Source organism: Lygodium microphyllum, chromosome 9 (genome assembly GCF_053477565.2).
Source record: "Lygodium microphyllum isolate KBCC chromosome 9, Lygodium_microphyllum_v1.1.10, whole genome shotgun sequence".
Classification (NCBI taxonomy): Eukaryota; Viridiplantae; Streptophyta; class Polypodiopsida; order Schizaeales; family Lygodiaceae; genus Lygodium; species Lygodium microphyllum.
Window position 1 is genome coordinate 118,322,273 of NC_141143.1, and position 20,907 is coordinate 118,343,179.

At 42.7% G+C, this 20,907-nt stretch overlaps 1 pseudogene; it reads right to left on the bottom strand.

Annotated features, from left to right (window-relative positions):
* Positions 1-13,644: 13,644 nt before the first annotated feature.
* On the bottom strand, positions 13,645-13,950 carry LOC148031482 (pathogenesis-related protein 1 pseudogene; annotated as a pseudogene).
* Between the last annotated feature and the right edge of the window lie 6,957 nt (positions 13,951-20,907).

Here is a 20,907-nt window from a genome sequence, read left to right on the forward strand (position 1 = left end):
TGCTTACTTCAATAATGCGTCAAGACTTGCATTGCTCCATCCATAAACTGTTTGTATATTGAGCAGTTCAAGTGAAGCACGTAAAATAGAGAATGTGCACCCTTCAAAAACCGGTGTCGATGAAGCGTTGTAGAGATGCTCTTGTTCCATATCATTGTCGTCCACACCTTTGCGATCATCCCTAAAAAGATTCCGCACCATGTCATCAAACACTTCCTCTTCCACAACTTCGTGGGGTGCAGGGCTATTGTCATCCCTTTCCCACTCATCTCCGACAACAGATCCCGAAGCTCCAGCATCATCTCGTCGACGCTTTGCATGCTCTCGCCGTGCGTATGGCACCATGTTAGGGTGTGGTACTGCATCCTGCTTCAATCACAGTATATATATTACAACGCGCTCCATTAATTTGCACACCATGAGTTATTTTAATACTTTCAATTCACATCTTCTCACCTCTAAACCTGTTTGAATCCATTCTCCATACATCGAGATGTGATTCAATGTAATTCGACGCGCTCGTACAATGCACCCTTGACATCGATTACACGTACACTTGATCCTTTGTGCCAGCCACACGTCGCGATCACGATGACGCATTGTCTCATCCTCACCAGAACTGCTTGAAGAGGATGATGACATGCTATGTCCAAAATAACCAATACAGAAGTAGGATCAGTTTTTAGTGAAATCATACACATCCTATGCCTCTTTCAAAAGCCCTCTTTCAAAACACTTCTTCTTCTTCTTTCTTTGTCGCTACAGTACCTCTGCCTCCAGCTCTTCCAAACCCCCGAACCTGCCTCTTCCAACCAGCCTTCTCCCTCTTGGACTACCCAAAAGAAGCAAAGGGTGCAGACAACACAGAAAGGGAGAGAGAAGCAAGAATCAACGAACTCACTTTTCAAAGACTTTTCAAAGAGGTTGGTTGTCGTTTGTTTATTTTGGCAAATCTGTCGCTTTCTTTCTTTCCACCCGTGCTATGTGTACCTGAAAGCGACAGAGGATAGAATTTATAAGTACATCTGACCGTTTCGGTGGTCGGTCCCTTTCAAAATTTTTATCGTCGGTACCGCGTGTAGCAGCGCGTGTAGACTCGCGTCTGGTCTGTGTGCACAGACAGTACACGCGATTTTACACGCGGTTCTTTTCACGGGCCGGTACACGCGCTGTGTCTGTTCATTTTTTTCTCGAGTTTGAGCTGCAAATTTGGGCACCATGTCTGTTCATTCTTTACTCTTGAGTTTTAGCTGCAAGTTTGGACTTGGATTGCGGTGTTTTTCATGAATTTCGTCACTAATTCGAAATGAACTTCTTCTTTTAGCTTATGATCTTCTACTAATTCGATGTCCGTCAAGATAGAGGAAAGAGAGAGGAAGGAATTCACACGCATTCTATATGTGCTTAACTATTTCTCTCTTGACCGATATGGTCCATTAAGATAGAGGAAATAGAGAAGAAGGAATTCACACACATTGTATATGTGCTTAACTATTTATTTCTTGACAAACGACATCCGTCAAGATAGAGGAAAGAGAGAAGAAGGAACCCTTGTGTATGTGTTTAGTCATTTCTCCCTTGATGGACAATGTCCGTCAAGATAGAGGAAAGAGTTTTTGTTTTTCATGAATTTCGTCACTAATTCGAAATGAACTTCTTCTTTTGGCTTATGATCTTCTACTAATTCGATGTTTGGTATTGTAAGAGATATGTTTATTTTCTAGAATGGTAGATATATGTTGTAGGTTATATATTGTAGGAGATATATTGAGGAGATATATTGTAGGAGATATGTTTATTTTTTATATGCATGTTTTGCTTGGTTCATTGAGGCGGAATTTCGACGCTTTGCAGATTCTTCATGGATCCAGGCTCTTCCTCCGATCCGTGGGCATACGCCACTTGGATGATGGAGATGATAAACCATTTTGGGCGCCATCCTAATCCAGTGGAGCTGACAGAGTATATGTATGCCCATCCTCCTCCTAGACTCCCACGTCACACCGCGCCCGCAAGTACACAAGCCTCTCCACTGCCGTCTACGCCTGTGAGTCCGGCGAGACGTACCCCTGCGAATACACGCTCACCGATGAGACACACCCCTGCACGGACACACTCACGCACACCCTCCTCTGTACCGTCACGTGAGGGCTCACGGCCACCATCACGTGCTCCCTCACAGCCACAGTCACGTACACAGTCACGTGCAGCCACCCCTAGTCATGGCTACTCCCGCAGTACAGATGAGAGCCGACGCCGCAGTAGGGAGAGCGGGAGTGGAGGATGCGGCGGGTGCTTTGGTGGGGGGGGTAGTAGGGCACGCGGTGAGAGAGGGCATGGAGGGAGGCATGTACGAGGAGACAGTGAGGAGTCGGAGGAGGCGAGAGAGGTGGAGGGAGAGATTTTCTACGATGTTACGGATAGGGGCGGGGTAGTCATGGATGCGAGAGGGAAAGAGGTGATGGAGTATATGCGGGGGGTAGTTTCAAACATGTATAGAAACTGTTTTGTAAAATTTAGAGATCAGGATAGCCGGTTAGTTAGGGAGGTCCTAGATAGTGTACATAGTCGGTACCCCAATCCCCCACAAGCGACATTCTCGGATGTATAGGGAAGGACGCGAATAAGGGAGATCTTAAGTAATAAAAGATCTGACCTTAAGAAACTCGCGTACGATGATGGGGTGAATGTAGCTGCGGGTGGCTATCCTTGTGAGAAACCTGCCACTGCCCACAAACGCAAGTGGAAGGAGGCAAAGAAGCGCGCAGAGGGAGGCGTGAAGAGCAGGCAGCATGTGGAGGCACGACGGATCCAGATGGAGACCATTGGATCGTCACATTTCGGATCTGGCGGCGTCGAGTCGTGGGAGGCAGAGTTCGTAAATAACTTGCCTCTTTATTTGATTGTTTGCCAAATTAATTGATTCTATGATTGTTTTGATCTTACAAACTATCTTGATTATGTTACAGCGACGGGTTATGGGGAGGAGGCCCACAGCCCACGAGACTGGGTATGCTCGCCGCAATAGCAGACGTGACACGTGGGCCATCTTCAGAAACGAGGGACGTATTACGGATGCGCAGTTTGACGCGGCCGTGAGACCATACGGTCGACAGGTACTTGAAAACTCTAAATGAATGATTTCGGTTTATTTAATTGCATATATATGTATACTTACATACGGTATATTTCTTGAACAGGCACAAGCTGCTGATGCTCCTGCCCCTGATGATCCAGCCGCCACTGTTGATGTTCGTGCCACTGCTCCTGGTGGAGGCGAGCACCACTCATCGGAATATACCGATGCGAGCTCCTCTGATCATGGAGAGAGCACAGGGTCCTCATCATCCTCTGATTAGCTTTCAGAATACTGTAGGATGTGGTTGTACAAAATTTTTTTGTAACTGAAGCCATGGGCTTTTTTGCACCTAGCTCCCTATTTGACTTTGTATATATTTGTTCCTAATTAAAGCCATGGGCTATTTTGACATATGGACTCCCTTGTACACAAATGTATCATGTATTGACAATGTATTGAATCGTGAGTCTTGAGTCGTGTATTAAGTTTTAGATAGTAATATTGAATCGTGTATTCATAGAGAGTGAGTCTTGATTCGTGTCTTGAAATCTAAATCGCTCTTTTTTTATGGTGCAATGCACCAAAAAAAAATCCAGAGAGTGCCTTTGGGTGGCTGGATGCTGGAATAGCATCCAGGCACCCAAAAGCACTCTCTGGAATTTTTTTTTCCCTCTGTAATCGCGTGTATAAGCGCGTGTCATCTGTCAAAATCGCGTATATTTGCGCGGATAGTCTGTTAGATTCGCGTGTAAATTTGCAGCAAAACTGCGCAGAACGCTTGTATGGGGTCGTGTATTCGCGCGACTGACTGTCACTGTACACGCACTTTTACGCGCATGTCTCTGGCCGCGATGATACACGCGCTATTACACGGGCCCGACACTTTTTTTCCCAAGTCATTTTGTGCGGCTAGGAGCGCGGGTATGAGCCCGATCCCTTGTAGTGATTGGACCTAGAGGAAAGATTGAGCTACCCCATGCACCTTTGATGTTGTCAAAGAATGAGGAAAAAATAGTGAAGGAACAAAGATGTAGCTTTCGAACACCCACAGGATGTATGAGATGTCTCAAGGGAGCCTTCATAAAGAAAAAGAAAAGAGATGTGGAGCAACTATCTGGTTTGAAGTCCCATGATTGGCACAAAATGATTCAAGTAAGGGTATCTCTAACCATGAATATAGTAATTAGTGGAGTAACTATGTGTAAACTTTGGGGTATGATGACTTTTTCCTCAACTAATCATTTGATCTATGAATATTGTTTACATTCAGTTCGTACTTCCTACTAGCATATCCCATTGTGTATCCAAAGATATACGTGATATCATTTACAAGATGGGAGAGCTTGTGAGGTGTGCATACATTGTATTTTTTCATTATATATCTTTGAATTTCTACACAAAAATAAACAATTCTCAAATACATCCTGACAGATACGTGAGCTTGAAGGAAATTGATCCAAACACATTGCAAGATGCTCGAGTATTATCTATTGAGGTGGTTTGTTTGGTGGAGGAAATTTTTTCTCGATCCATTTTGACTACTCAATTACATTTACTCGTACATTTGATTGATGAGATCGCACTTTGTGGGGCAGTTCATGCAAGGTGGATGTTTTTTCTTGAGCGCTTCATGAAAACCTTGAAAGATTTTGTGAGGCAAAAAGCACGGCCTGAGGGAAGCATGGCTGAGGGTTGGTTAGTGCAATCATCCCTTGTTTATATCTCTGAATATCTTGCTGAAGTGGACCCCTCTCAACCACGACAATGGAAAGATGATGAAGACTTGATGAAGATTGTGGTGTCCTTACTCACTTCAAGGATGCCAATGGTACTATGGAAGGTTATTGTGGCTTGATTCAAGATATTCTGAAGCTTGACTTCAGACGATTCTTTATATATGTACTGGATGTGAAGTGGTTTAAACGAAGAAGGTCCTATTGTTCAAGACCGCGAGTTGTATCTTAATCAGCGTGTCCCATGTCCTTGCTCTCAATGCAAGTTGGCAATTAGACGAAAACGCCGATTGTCTATAGAACACGTACGACGATTTGGCGAGTTTCAACCTGAGATTATTGATCAGGCGATTGCAGATTTTCAGCAAACGGTATTTTCAAGTTAGCATTTTTCATGCATTGTACTCTCAAGCTAATTGAAAACCATACACAATAAGATTGGGTCTTGTTGGCAAATTTTGTGTCCAGGGGGGTGATGTCTCGACCCAAGGGGGAGTGCACCCTTTGCGGCCAATTAGAAGAGTTCGTGGACGTGAGATGGATGGATGGCAGGAGTCAATAGACCACTCGCAAGGCCCATCTATATCGTCAATGCCAGAGGAGACAGACAACCTTCCCGACTTGCCTACAATCTTGGAGCCTGAGATGGAGGCAATGATCGATGCATTGATTCCCATGGATGTTGAGACATCTGACCCGCTTAGAGAGGAAGCATCCATACCATTATATGATGGGTGCCGAGTATCTCGGTTGAAGACATTGCTTGCACTCTTAAGTGTGCAAGCGAAATACGGTTGGAGCGATACGAGTGTGACTGAGTTATTCAGGTACCTTGCATACAGACTTCATTGTTTTTTTTAAAAACAGTATTATTGTAAATATGGATGGATTTTTCAAGGTGTTTTATGATGTTTTCAGGTTATTGAAATATCATATATTGCCACCTGCAAACACCATGCCTGAGTCTCGTGATGATGCACGACATGTTTTACGGAAGCTTGGCATGGACTACAATAACATCCATGCATGTATCAACGACTGCATATTGTTTCGAGATGAATACGAGACTATGGAGACATGTCCAAAGTGTGGTGCTCACAGGTATCGACAGGACTTGCAAGGGCAGACCATCCCTCAAAAAGTCCTCAGACACTTTCCGCTCATCCCCCGCATAAACCACATGTTTCGCACGTCTGCCATGGCAAGCTTGACAACATGGCATGTGCAGAATAGGTCTACGGATGGAGTGCAACGAATATCAGCAGATTCGCGCGCATGGAGCCACATTGACTTTACCTTCCCAGGCTTTGCGCGAGAGCCAAGGAATCTTCGGCTCGGTCTCGCCATGGATGGTGTGAACCCATTCGGTCTGCGCTCGACTTCTTACAGTGTGTGGCCTATAGTGCTTGTCAACTACAACATTCCTCCATGGCTTTCTACGAAGAAAGGACATCTCATCCTTAGCTTGCTCGTCCCGGGCCGCTACAAAGTAAAAAATATGGACGTGTATCTTCGTCCATTAGTCGATGAGCTTAAGATTTTGTGGGAGGAGGGGGTCACGGTGCAAGATATGAGCAGGCGCGATGGTCGGCGGTCAGCCAACATTCGAGCCATTCTCATGTGGACGATGCATGACTTTCCGGGATTGGGAGAGTGCTCAGGTGAGCAGACCTTTGTTCACGCCGGTAATATCTATATTTTATTTCATTCAATCAAGTATTCACTAGGTCGTGGATCGCCTTGCAGGTCTCGTTACCTCAGGTTATCATGCATGTCCATTGTGTGGGCCACAGTTAGACTCTCGAAGGTCACGAACCATGAAGAAGATGATATATCAAGGACACGCCACTTTCTTGCCGGAGGATCATGAACTCAGGGAAGGTTTTCTTGGACGACCTCCAGCACGTATGAACGCTGCAAGCTGGTACGAGCTAAAAATGGTAAACCCGGAATCACATCCAAATGGAATGCGACGGTTCTCAGTTTTCTACGAGTTGCCATATTGGACCCACTTACAGGTCAACCACTTGTTGGATCCCATGCATATTTTCAAAAATGTGGGCAGCTTGCTATGGGACCACATCACAGGAAAGAGAGACACTATAGGGTCACGAATGGATTTAAAGGAGGTAGGTAAGATGGAGGCGCTTTGGCCGCAGTCGAGTGCTGAAGGGGGAGTGCAGCTTCCTCGCGCTCCCTGGGTTTTGTCTACCAAAGAAGAGCGCATTGTGAAGCAAGTAATCAAGTCTATCCGCACTCCGACGGGTATGATGCGTTCTCTCAGGTCCGCATTTTCTAAAGATGACCAAATGTCTGGGCTAAAATCCCATGATTGGCATAAGATATGTCAGGTTTGTGAACAGAATGGATTTTAATTAGTGTGGACATTTTGAAATTTGAAAAGTGACCATTATTCTTAATGCTTTCTCATTTGTGGCAGTTTGTCCTACCGATCGCGATCGCGGGATGCCTAACTCCAGAAATTCGCGGGGCCATTTACAAGCTGTCGACTTTGGTGCAATGGATCTCACAGAAAGAGATTAAGACGTCCTCTATTGAATCCGCAAGGCGGGGAGCAGTTGAGACGGTCTGTCTCTTTGAGAAATACCTGCCCACTAGCATGCTCACGATACAAGTTCACCTTCTTGTGCATCTTGTGGACGAAGTGGAGATTGCCGGACCTGTCCATACGCGATGGATGTTCTTCCTGGAGCGCTTCATGAAAACCCTGAAAGGCTTTGTGCGACAACGAGCTCGTCCGGAAGGTAGCATGGCGGAGGGTTGGTTGGTGTCAGAGGCATTAGTGCATATCTCACAATGGCTACCAACGGTGGAACCAGACAATGAAATGCTATGGACGCTCAAGGACGATAACAGGCTGACTGGAGATGTGGTGGTTGGAAATGGGGTAGAAAAAAGAATGGATGCCTCAATGGAAGAGAAAGTGAATCGCTTTTGTATGTTGCACCATGCCTCCATGGAGACGTGGCTCGCCAAGTACCAGATTGCAAGGCAAGATCGAGAGGAAGCGCGAGCTGAATTCCGACGCAGTACGCGTCACCGACCGATTCGATATCCCGAAGGCATGGAGGAGATGCCGCGGTTTATGTCAACACGATGGTTGCATGGAGCCTTGATCGCAGCATCCAGCGAAGGGGCAGAGGTCTCAATGGAGGAGTGGGAGTTCTCGAGGAGATGTAGTCCAAAGGTAATGAGGGGTTTAGAATGTGTCGTATCTGAATTTATTTGCTACATCTAATTTGAGTGTTTCAATGTGCAGTACAAAATATATAGTGCAGCGTGGTCGCGCGGACGGCATTTTCGGGTGGAGCGTATTGACAAAATGCGCTCCACAATGGACTGTGGTGTCATGGCAAGGTTTGAGCAAGAGAGCCGGCGACAAGCAACGGATCCGAACACGGTTGTGGATGAGATGGAGTATTTTGGGAATTTGCAAAGTATTATTACGGTGGATTACCGTAGCTTCTCCATGATAATATTCGATGTGCAGTGGTTCAAACTCGTACTTGGAGGAGCTGGCGCAACGGTTCGACGAGGTCCATCTGGATTTCTCGAAATAGATTCCGAAAAAAAATGGATGGATTTGCGCGACACCTTTGTGTTGCCGGCACATTGTGAACAGGTAATCTTCTAGTCATTTGCTTGCTAATTGTAATACGACATGCTTTATGTCACAATGGTTTGAAGACGGTTTGTAAGTGTTTGTGAACAAGTAATCTTCTATCCAAATCCCCGACAACCTCGATGGTGGTATGTTATACCTTCAACTCCTAGAGGTGCGAGAGTATACGATCAAAGCGATGTTCCAAGCATAGATGAAGAATATATGCAAATAGAGGGATCAAAATTACAAGGGGTGGAGGCCACCGCAAGCTTGGAGCCCGCATCGGCTAACAATGATGGAAATACAGAAGTCGTAGAATTTTTTGAGAACGAGGCAGACTCGTTCTTTTGTGGTGACATGTCTATCGACCTTCTAGTGTATGCAGAGTTATGTCAGGAGATTAACATGGGACCATAGAATACTTCATTCTTGGAGAATTGTATTACTCAATTCGTTGTTTAAATCTTCCATAAAGGTAGATAAGATATGCATTTTAAGATGGATTTTTCAAAAATGATTTATATTAATGCGCTTTGTATAGTTTCAATTGATTATTCTAACATTATTTTTTATCTCTGCAGGTATCTTTATTTTCAGGATGAGTCGAGGGATGAGCGATGAGGAGTTTCAGGAGATGATGGCACGTATGTCTCCAGATCAGCTCGCGAGATTCAGAGAGATAGCAGATCAGGAGCTGTCTCGTTCTTCGTCAGGGCGCTCTGCTAGATCAGCTTCAGTGCGATCAGATGCTTCAACTTCGAGCAGACGATCTCGACGCTCGCGACTTGGGCCAGAGGGAGGGACTGCGACTGCAGGAGGATCAGGGGGGTGCTGCTGTGGAGACACGGACGCGGTGTCTCCGTCTCGTCGTTCAGCTAGAGCTCGGTCACCTCCAGGATTTGTCACACCTGTGGGGACGTCCACTCCAGTTACTCCGGCTTTTGCGCAGCCGTCGGCAAATGTCACGCCTTTTGGTGGCACTCCTTTTGGTGGCACCCCCTCTGGTGGCACTCCTTTTGGTGGCACCCCCTCTGGTGGCACCCCTTTCAGTGGCACTCTGGGAGAGGGTACCCCCGTCGGTACACCGGATGTTCAGGGGTCTCCTGGATATGCCCAGGAGCGTGGACGGAGATGGGAGAGGGCCCATACGAGGCACACTCCTAGGGATTATGGATACCTAGTGGATGGCAGGTCAGGAGCTATCATCATGAATGATGAGGGGAGGAGGGTGATAGCTCGCATGAGGAAGTTGTGCCAACAAGTTTTTCGGCACAACGTCCTGGATCATTGGAGGAACATACCGGAGGGGAGCAAGGAGTACATAGTAGCATCCTTGCATGAGGAGTTCCCGGTGCCAGCCGCACTGGATAGATTCTCTACGGGCTGGATGATGGATTGCATGCGTGCATACATGTCACATAGACGATCCGACGCACGCAAGGCAATCAAGAGTGGGGCTCCAAAGCCCGAGTGGTTAGATGCAGAGGACTGGCGCCGACTGAGGGAGGAGGCTACAAATTCGCCAGGACGTTGGAGTCAGCAGCGGGAGGCGGCGAGGGCACCAATCGAGGCCGGATCGGTACATCATCTTGGGAGTGGCGGCCACAGGACATATTTGGAGGACTTTGTAAGTTTCTCTTTTGTTTTGCTTATTTGTTTTTTTGAGATATTATTTGTACTGACAATCATATTTCTAACAGTTAGCATTTTGTTTTCTTTGCAGCACTCCATTACAAATCGTGATCCGCAAGGCCTTGAGACTCAATATGCAGAGAGGCACGGTCTCAGATCATTGATCGACCGATTGTACAGACGCGGCGGCCCAGTAAGTCTCTCATCTTTCATGTCTGTAGTTACCATGAGATATTTGAATGCATTATTGTATAGTGGATTGATATGTTGTTTCTTTTTCTGCAGAATCCGTTTGATGCTCCTTTGCAGAGGGACGAGCTTTCGGGGGACGACGATTTGTAGCTCGCCCTCGGATCCTTAGCGCTCACATACCTTTAGTTTTTAGTCGCCCGATCTATGTACACATACCTTTAGTTTTTAGTCGCCCGATCTATGTAGACATTTTCTATGTATTAGTGATATTGTTTTATGATTGTACCAATCGCATTTTATGCGATATCATGTATTTATTTCATCTATCAGTTTTATGATTTCAGTATAGATTCTTTTTGTTTGCAAACGCTTTGTATACAGCAGTGCAGAAACTATTTTGTATGGCTCTCATACATCACACAGTGCTATATGTGGCAGGGCAGCTTGCCACAAAATTTTTTTTTCCTCTGTTACTGTTGCTATTTGCGTCGCAAATTTACTGCAGGCGTCGCTATTGTCGTCGCTATCAGCGTCGCAAATTCTCTGTAACCGTCGCTATATGCGTCGCTATTTGCGTCGCTATATACGTCGCAAATGCGACGCATATAGCGACGCATATAGCGACGCAAATAGCGACGATTCCATGGCGTCGTCAATAACGACGCTTTTTGCGACGACGGGGGCAAATTTTGTTGTTTGTATTTTCGTCGCTTTAAACGTCGCTATAAGGTCTATATCTTGTAGTGGTGATTACCTATGTATTACCTAAGCCCCCTTCCCTCTCCCCTAGTGTGTTACCTAAACCCATGTATTACCATGGCTTGTCCCTAAACCCATGTATTACCGCCCCCACTCCCACTCCCCCTCCCTCCTGATGCGTAAACCCCCTCTCTATGAACTTCCCCTTGAAATAGAAAGTATGAAGTTCATTCTTATACTTCACTCTTTTTGACATGTAGACATGTGAACTTCCTTTCTCCATAGGAATGGCTCATAAAAAGTAAACTATGCGACACCATTCAATCTAGGGAAAAGCCAAAAGCACCCACCATGGCACAAATGAGAACTTCCAAACGTCTTATGCCACGAGGGCCCATCCTCAACCTCTTGGCCAAGTCACTTATATATCAATCACAAGGAGGACCATGCTCAAGAAGTACAATGAGGAATGTGCTCAAGAATTAGGAGGATGATGACACCTTTGTTGAGGTTGAAGCATACAAGACATCCAATGAGAATGGAGATGAGAAGCATAGAGATTAGGAAGAAGAAGATGAGAAGCATGAAGATGAGCAGTAATGAGATCAAGAAGAGCATCTCATGAGTGAGAAGACACACAAAGATCAGGAGGAAGGAGATCAGCGTTAGCACCATGGTCGCAGAAAAGATGTTATGACAAGAATCCTTAGGGGTGAAGCCCCCACTCTTCTGTCCAAACCCATTTGACTGGCCACACCATATCCATAAACCCCTTAGAAAAATAAGTAGCCCTACAAGCTACACCAAGGCTACAACATCCCCAAGGATGCCAAACAAGACCTCCGATATAGCACAAGTGCGAAGGAAATTGAGGAGAAGAAGGACGAGTTACAACCTAAAGGTGCTTAGAGAGATAAAGATATTTCAAAAGAGCCAAAACCTTCTAATACACAAAGCATTATTTTCCAAAATTGTAAATAAAAATTTATGGAGCTATGAAGATGACAAGGTATATAAGGTGTAGCATTAAAGACCCTGCAAGAGGTAGTAGAGGCTTATTGACTAAGGTTGTTTGAGGATGCACACCTATGGGTGATACATGCAAAATCTATGACCTTCATGCACAGAGATATGAAATTAGTTAGGAAAATTGGAGGGAAATTGTACTAAAATCCTCGTAGCTATAAATTTCATATGATGAACCTAGCTCGTAATCCATTTGCAGAGCCTTTCATTCTTATTTCAATGAGATGTAATTATTTTTAATCTAGATATTATTTTGCATTATTAGTGAGTTTTTAGTAATGTGCATTTTCACTTATGGCGACCGAATATCCAAGTAGGGCCAATAAGTATTCCATTTGAAAAGTGCATGTTTTCATTCAATTAATGATAGCTACATCACATGTAGGCTTTGGCATACAATGTTTCATTAGTATGGAGATGATTACAATCCCTTCAACGAGCATCTTGCTTTGCATTGTAGTCCTTCTAAAGGGTATTTCCTTCCTAGGGCCATAAAAAATGCATTGCCTCATATTACTTAGGGTTAATCATGTGGTATAGTAGAGAAAGGGACCACATTTTGAGCTAAAATAGGTGTATAATAAATCATAATTAGCACCATTCAATAATGAAGCACAACAAAAGACTAGCTGCCAAGGGTTATGCTTAGTTTCGTAGTAATAGCCTACAAGGAGACTTGCAACCTTCTTGCAAGAGTGATAACCATACTAGGAGTCAACAAATATGTGGAAAGAATGCAATGTTAGGTGGAAAGAATGCTAGATGATAATTCATTTAAAACTTAGAACCTTGATAATCCAAATTGTTATGTAATATAGATAGTGATCATGTTCCTTGATAAAGTAAATGGTCACATAATCTTACTCAATCAAAGGATGTGGAGTCCATATTGTGGTGCATCCCAATTCTCCAGAAAAGGATTGTACGCGATAAGCATGAATACGTATAGCCTATGTGCTATTTTGACAATTTTTGACAGCCAGTCCTTTGCCGGGCGTATTTTGAACGATAAAACCTGAGTCTATGCTTACTTTGGACGAACTTGTCGATGAGTCGATGAAAGAAGTACTACTACCGACTAGCTACTACGTGATGAGCGGGGTAGCCGGCAAACATCTATCCGTTGGCTGCAAGGATTGACGTCAAAAGTCATCAGTTGGAGTATTGGCGGTGTGCGTTGTTCGACTCACAGAATTTGGAGGGCACGTCCGCGCGTGGCCCTCCTCAAAGATGAACCTGGCAGACCTGCGAGAACACAAGCACATGCGTGCGTGCACACCAAAACACGTAAGCTATGAGGACATATAAAAGCCATGGGTGGGGATTTATGAGCATGTTGTGCGCCACTTCAATCGACTGAGATGATAATCGGATTGGCAGAACGGCCAAGATCGATGACCGCAACCAAAAGAGGAGGTAGGGAGAGCGCAGGGAATCCAGAGAGACTCTCGAACAAAATTAATATAAAAAGGACCCCAAGGCGAATGAATTATGTCGATATTAGCCGCTGATGAGGCCATACACAGTAGGATCAGTGAACCAGGCAAATAGTTAGTTATCGCAGTGGAAATAAAATTAAAGAACTTCTGGTAGTCGCTGCTCTGCATGCTTGTAATTAAGACTTTAATCAGGCGGACCTACTTCTAGAAACTAGCTAGTTAGTAGGGGTGCTCGCCGATCACGTTGCCCGGGGGGTAGTACTCGCAGACGGCAAGGGTGTCGCCGCTGGCGGGGCAGGTGTAGGAGGCGCAACCCACAGATGTCGTGGTGCGCCACACGATCTGGGTGTAGTGGCCGCACATGGAGCCGCCGTCGCAAGTGTTGCTATCGTAGTGGTAGTGAGGCTGCTCCGCCAGCCACATGCTCACGGCGTCCCCCGGCGTCCAGTTCCCGCCAGCACCGCCCCAGAATAGGTTCTCGCCGTAAGGCCCGCCCGAGTGCACCATCTGGCACTGCACCTGCATCGCGTAGTTGTAGGCTTAGCTGGCCAGCTTGGCGTCCCATGTCAGCGGACTCAGCCCCAGCGCAGCCCGCGCTCCGTTCTGAGGATCCAGATAAGCCGACGGCGAGCCCGTCATTGTTTGCGCTCGGACATTAATAATGTTATGGGCATCATTCAATGCTAGCAACGTAGCCGCCATCAGCATCACCTTCATCTTCATCCTAATCGAGAATTGCGCTAGCAGAGCGGCCACTATAGTACTCCTCTTGGTAGCTATATGAGCAACATGTACCCGATCAACTTTCCTTATTTTGTGGTACAACCGCCAGTAATTAGCTGATTCAGAAGCTAGCACGGTTAATGATCGGGGCTGATGAGATGTATTATATTATGGCCGGTGGAGGGGATACTAGCACACAAATATTGGAAGGAGAGCCAGCAGCTCCTGCTAGTGTTGCAGCAGGAGACAAGTCAATAGTCTGTACTAGTGCGCGCATCAGCAGTAGCAGTGGGCAATATAGCTGCGTGCAGAATCCTGAGCGTCGACCCAACTTAAATTGACGCTGCATACGACATGCGGCGTCTTGTAACGTAATGAATGAATGAGAGAGAGGGAACTCTTTTGCTTTTCCATTTTCTGTCGTACAAAAAGCAACGTCTCCGTCCTGCGCCAGCTCCCGCTGATTCTAAATCAGCGTAAAGCACCTCGTTATTATTAGTCCTCTTGGCGGGCAACCCTAACGTTCATTTCTGTTCTATTGAATAGCCCGGTTTGAAAAACATTCGCGTGGCGCTGATTGAAGCTCAGAGTTAGAACTTAGCAAGGGTCTCGCAGCACTTTTTCTTCATGCAATAACGGCTTATCAACAAGGGTGCGCAATAGCATCGCCTTTTGTTTTTTGAAAATCTTTGACAGTGTGTTTGGAGGAGCTTAATTTTTGTTGCTTGCAAATGCGTATTTTTTATCTCAAGTATTGTTTATTTCATACCCATTTAATATTGCATTTTAATGTGACCAATATTAAGAGAGCGTTTCTCATTAGTTAATTTGTGTCATGTTCTCATGCAAGGGTAGTACGAATCACTAACTATTATTATCACTATGTCACAAACAATTAACTAAAATCTAATCAAAGTGATCTCAAAGAGCTGAGCAAACAATACTACCATGAAGAGAAAGCTCAAACCGCTTAGTTTCTTACACTTTGATAGTTTATGTTTTCAAATAAAAGCTATCAATACAATGGTACACAAATAATTTTTTTTATTAAGGGGCAATATAAAATCACATAAGTGCTTTCCACATTCAACAACCATGATAATATTTAATCATCCCAATAACTTAATCACAATAATATTTAATGGTCTCAATAATGGTAAACAAGGTGCAGACATTAAAAATTTGTTTAAGACATACTAACAAGAGAATCACATGAATAGCATGTAATAAAATAATTTGTGCGTTGCTCATTTTCTACAAATCATGTCAATCAAAAAGTTAGGAATTCTCCCTACTTTTTTTAATAGGCCAAACTTCTTATTAGAAATTAAAGGATTTGTGACACCCTTGGAAACAAACAATAGTACATGACATTCATACCTATTGCCTTGCTAATGCACTTGATGTTTTGATGTGTATTGCCTCACATTTAGTGTTAGAGCACTACTGAGAGAGAGAGAGAGAGAGAGAGAGAGAGAGAGAGAGAGAGAGAGACACACACACACACACACACACACACACAATATTAAGTTCAATTTATCTTCCCAATCAAAGTAACCATCACCTAGAAAAGCTCCATTTCTAGGCAATTGCTTCAATAAAATACAAAAACACAAAACAAGAAATCATTGAATGGTGTTTGTTTGTCCAAGTTTCAAAAAGATATCACACATGTCCATAGCCTCTCACACCTCTAGATTGCTTGTCATGGCATATGAAGAAATCATATTTCCATCTATCAAAGGAGATGACACATTCTAAACTTATATAGCATCACGTCCATCATCCTATATATGTATATCCTCTGACTTTTGAACATTTTCATAGACTACAAGCACGTCCTGTGCATCATGTGCATGCATCAATTTTTCAATATCCAGTTGATTCACTACATCAAGTAATACATGAGTCTCAAAGGCTTCCTCATAAGCACTCATGAAGTTTGCATATGCAATGTTCATCTCATCCTCTTCAAGCTCTTCCAAGGCATCCTCTGCATGGCACCTTAAAGCATCAATAGTATTAGTATAAACATCATTTACAAGGCAAGAGCTAGTAAGTAGGTAACTTTCCTTTAAAATATTTGTATGTACTTAAAAAACCCAAGAAAGAAGCTATGAAACTCTAGAGTATATGCCCTATCAGATCCTATTTAATGAGTAGCAAAAACTCATATAAAATAGTCTAGGAGATTAACTATTAACTTGATTTCTCTCCCGACAATTAGCCCTCAAGGAGACTATGACTCGAGTCAAATACACCTCAACTTAGCTAGCAAAGAATCTAACAATGCAAGACCATCGAGTGTAACCCCTAGTTTTTACAGCATAGAGCTCAAGATAAAACCTAATACACAACTCCTTTGAATGTGGTTCACAAGAGATAGATGCATAAGAGGTGAGAACTCAAGGGGTTTCAGTGGCTTATTAAATTCTTGATTAGAAGATCCTTGAATTGACAATGTATAAGGATCTCAACATGAAATTGATAAGGCTCTTAATGTAGTTCTTTAATTAGAGAAGTGGAGTCCTAAGAAAAAGGATAATTTGAAAAGAAACTTGAAGAGCTTGAAATGTAGGTGTGGAGATTAAGTAGGTTATATAATATCACCTAAGATAATTCATGTTGCATGTCCTCATCCTTTTTCTCTAGTTTCAAGGGTTATGGATGATGATTGCTGCTTTGATAGCAGAGATGAGAAAAATAAATTTAGTATGGCATCATGCTCTTGTAACAATTTTCAACTACTTGGATGAACTAATAGGACCATGTCAATTGGGATTGCACATCATGAAAGAGATGTGTTGTTCTTAGTAGCCTCCATGATTTCTTCTTTGACTTCTAGGCCTTCACACTCCCTTTGATTTTATGAAGAGGTTGATTGTGTTAAGGTTCAAATCTTATCATGGTTGTCCAAAGCTTTACATGCTCTCCATAATGATGTTTAAGCTGGGAAATTACTGCAAATGTTCATATTTCTAGTTCATAGTGTCACGAGAACCTTTGTGGCAAAAATATCATGATGCAATTCTTCTAACCAAATGTTGATTGCTACAAGCCTATACTAGTAGTGGCTTTCTTCTCAGCTATTAAGGATCATGGCAAGTATATTCCAATCACTTAGGAGTGCCATCTTGTTAAGCATCTCATTGAGGATGTACTAGCAATATGAAGTCAGGCAAAAGGAGACCATTCTTGAAGATGATGATCATGTTGATGTCACCAATGGTAAGATAATATTGCGACCCACAACTATGATCCTCTTCCCTTCTTGACATCCCCTCCTCCACATGCCTTGTGCATGGCAATGTCCCCAAAGGCTTTTCCTCACTTATTTTTCTCCTTCCATGATCAAGAATCACCCATGGGTGAAAAAATCAATATGCTTTTAATCCCTTGCATTTGCCCATAATAACCTCCTTTCCAACAAGGATAATTTTTGCCATGTAGCAATCTTACTAGCCATTTCATGCTTGTTTACCATTCTTATCTCCTGGTTTTACAAAGGCCCTCCCCTCAACATGCATCCTAAAGGCGATCATGAGCTTGTTCTTGCAAAGCCGATGTTCTAGAGAGTAATTCATTAGGGATGAGCTCATATAAGTATAGCTAAGTCCCTAGAATACCATATTGGGGAAAATGGGAATTTCCCATAAGTTTGGGACACATGGTCAAATCTTTGGATTTGTCATAACTTGAACACTACAACTCCAAATCAAGCACTCTATAGCTCAATAGATTCCATTTTTCAAGCGCTTTCCAATGATAGGTCACATCATATAGTTTTGAGAAACTTATGGGCATGTTATTCGGGTGCCATCTTTTTAGTATTCATAAAATGGGAATTGGGAGATTTCCAAACTCACTAATATTGTGTTCTAGAGTAAAATCAGAGCAATTACAAGGCTACCTTGCTCTTTAGACCACAAGAAGGATGCTTGGAAGAAAAACACGTGCACAAAAGGAACTTTTAATCATTTCCTACATAGGAAGAAAGAGGGAATTCCCTTTCAAAGAGGGAATCACATATCTAGTTTCCCTATTATTTACTTTCCCTACTTACATGTATTTTTAACTAGGGAATTGAGAGGGAATTCCCTTTTCTTTCCTTCCTATGTAAGAAAAATTTCCTATGTGGGGAGATAGCGAAATTTTCCTATGTTTCCTTACATATGGAAATTTCCCTATATATGATAATTTTCCTATAAAGGAATGTTCCTATGTGATTCTAATTTTTCTCTAACTAGAAAATCTTTCATTTTTCTTAGTTTGTACATTCCTACTTATGTCAATTTCTAAGAAGGAAATTATGCATAAAATTTCCAACTAGAAAATTATATAGATATTATTTTACACAATAGGAGGCTTCACCCCATCAAGCTGAGCATATTATGGCAAAAATGTTTTAGCTATTACTCCACCTCCTGAGGCATAATCCAAGCTACTTGAGACTTTTCTTATGTTGTATTATGATCATGGTGTAAATAGAGGATGGATAATACCAGCAAATGTAGTACTAATACTAATATCCAAAACGAATAAAGTGCCTGTTTCACTAGCTAGTCATAACAACCCATGCTTAGATGTGCTAAAGAGCACTTCCAAACTCTAGAGTTTAGTTCAAGTATCATTCACCCTTCTTGGACGAAAACAAAAGAGCTTTTCCTTCTTGTCTCATTTCTCCTATTCTGAAGTTGACAACAAGTATGAGACAAGAACTTGGAGCAATACCAAGTGCATGTCTTAATGAACTAAAGCGAGCTTCACTAAGAGCTTTTGTGAAGATGTCTGCAACCATTTGATCACTGGGACAATGCTCCACCATAATGGAACCTTTCTTGACTTCATGTCAAACATAATGATAATGAATAGCAATATGCTTTGATTTACTATGTTGTATATAGTCTTTGGTAAGACTAATAGCACTTTGTTTGTCGCATCGAAGAGGTGTACTAGATGATGAAGGATGTCCCAAATCTGCAAGTAGTTGTCAAAGCCAAACTAGCTCGCGAGTTGCTAATGATGCAGCAACATATTCGGCCTCAATTATTGAAACCGCAACACATCGTTGTTCTTGCTGGACCAAGAAACCAAATATCCATTTACAAAGAAACAATTCCCACTTGTAGATCACATGGATAAATGTGAACTTGCCCAATCAGCATCTCTATATCCAATAAGGTCAAGAGAAGTTAAAGAAGATAAAGAAGAATCCTCTCGACGATGATAAATAAGACCAAACTCCTTAGTACCCTTGAGGTACTTAAGAATATGTTTTGCAGCACTCCAATGAATAGTGGAAGGGGAAGAAAGATACTGTCCCAAAAAGTTAGCTGCAAATAAAATATCTGGTCTTATGTTTAAACCAATAAATTGAAGACAACCAATAAGATTTACAAACGGTTGATGAATGGCTGATTCTTCATTGCTTGTTGCAGATGTACCCTTGGTAGAGCTCGAAAGAATGGGAGTGTTGGTAGAGTGTAATATTATTTGACACAAAAATAGTATCATCAACATATAGAGCAAGAATAATACTACATTTGTCCTCCCTTTTGATGTAAAGATTTGGGTCAGCAAAACATGTAACAAAACCTTTAGATGTGAGGAACTGATCAATCTTAATATACTAAGCACGAGAGGCTAGCTTCAATCCATATAATGCATGATGAAGCTAGCATACAAGATGCTCCTTTCCTGCAATCATAAAAACTTCAGGTTGCTCCATATAGATTTCTTCTTCAAGATATCCATTGAGAAAAGCCATTTTAACATCCATTTGGTGAATTTTTAGATCAAATAGTGTTGCAAAAGCCAAAAGTATATGAAGAGTTGTGGAGCGCACAAATGGAGAAAATGTTTCTTGATAATCTACTCTTGCAATCTGCGAGTAACCTTTTGCAACATGTCATGAGCTTTGGTCTTGGTTTTATAAACCCATTTACATTTGATAGGAACATGATTTGGGGGGAGTTCAGTAAGAATCCATGTACCTTTGGAGATTAAAGAATCGTACTCAGCTTGCATAGCTTCTTGCCATTGATCCCTTTGAGACGAATTGATAGCTTCCATATACGATATTGGATCCTCTTGGACAGACATCATATTCAATAGAATAGAATCCATGCTCTATCTCAATAGGAAGATCAACATATATCTCCAAATTTTCATCAATCTTCTTTGGAGGTGAAGGAGGTTTATGATCATCAGAATTAGTAGACTCACAAAGCAAGTAAGGAAATGCACTAAGCAAAGACTGTGTATCATTTGAAACATCTGACGACCATGTGCCACCCATAATCTTCTCATCAAATATAGCATCACGACTAATAATAACCTTTTGAGTAGAAGGATCATAAAATTTGTAACTGGCGCACAGATTGGATGTTGTACGCTCGCGTACTGAATGCCGGAAGGTCCCCAAGAAGAAAAGAACTCTACTTTTTGCACAAAACTCAAGGTAAAAAGCATGCACGATATGAACAAGAGACTAATTGGGTGCAATCACCCCCCATGCCTTGTGTGAGAGCTCCACAAAGCATGTATTTTATGTATTAATCATCTTCAAGCTCAAATAATAGCCCAAATTACAAAATAACAAGCTTTTAGCTTTTGAGTTTGCTTTAGCACAAAATAGAAATAAAGCTAATGGGCGGTGCCCAAAGAGTTAGGCATACCCAATACAATGTCCAAGTACAAATAACATAATCGTGCGCCCATGCGTATACAAAATAATAAATAAATATCCAACGCCTCAAT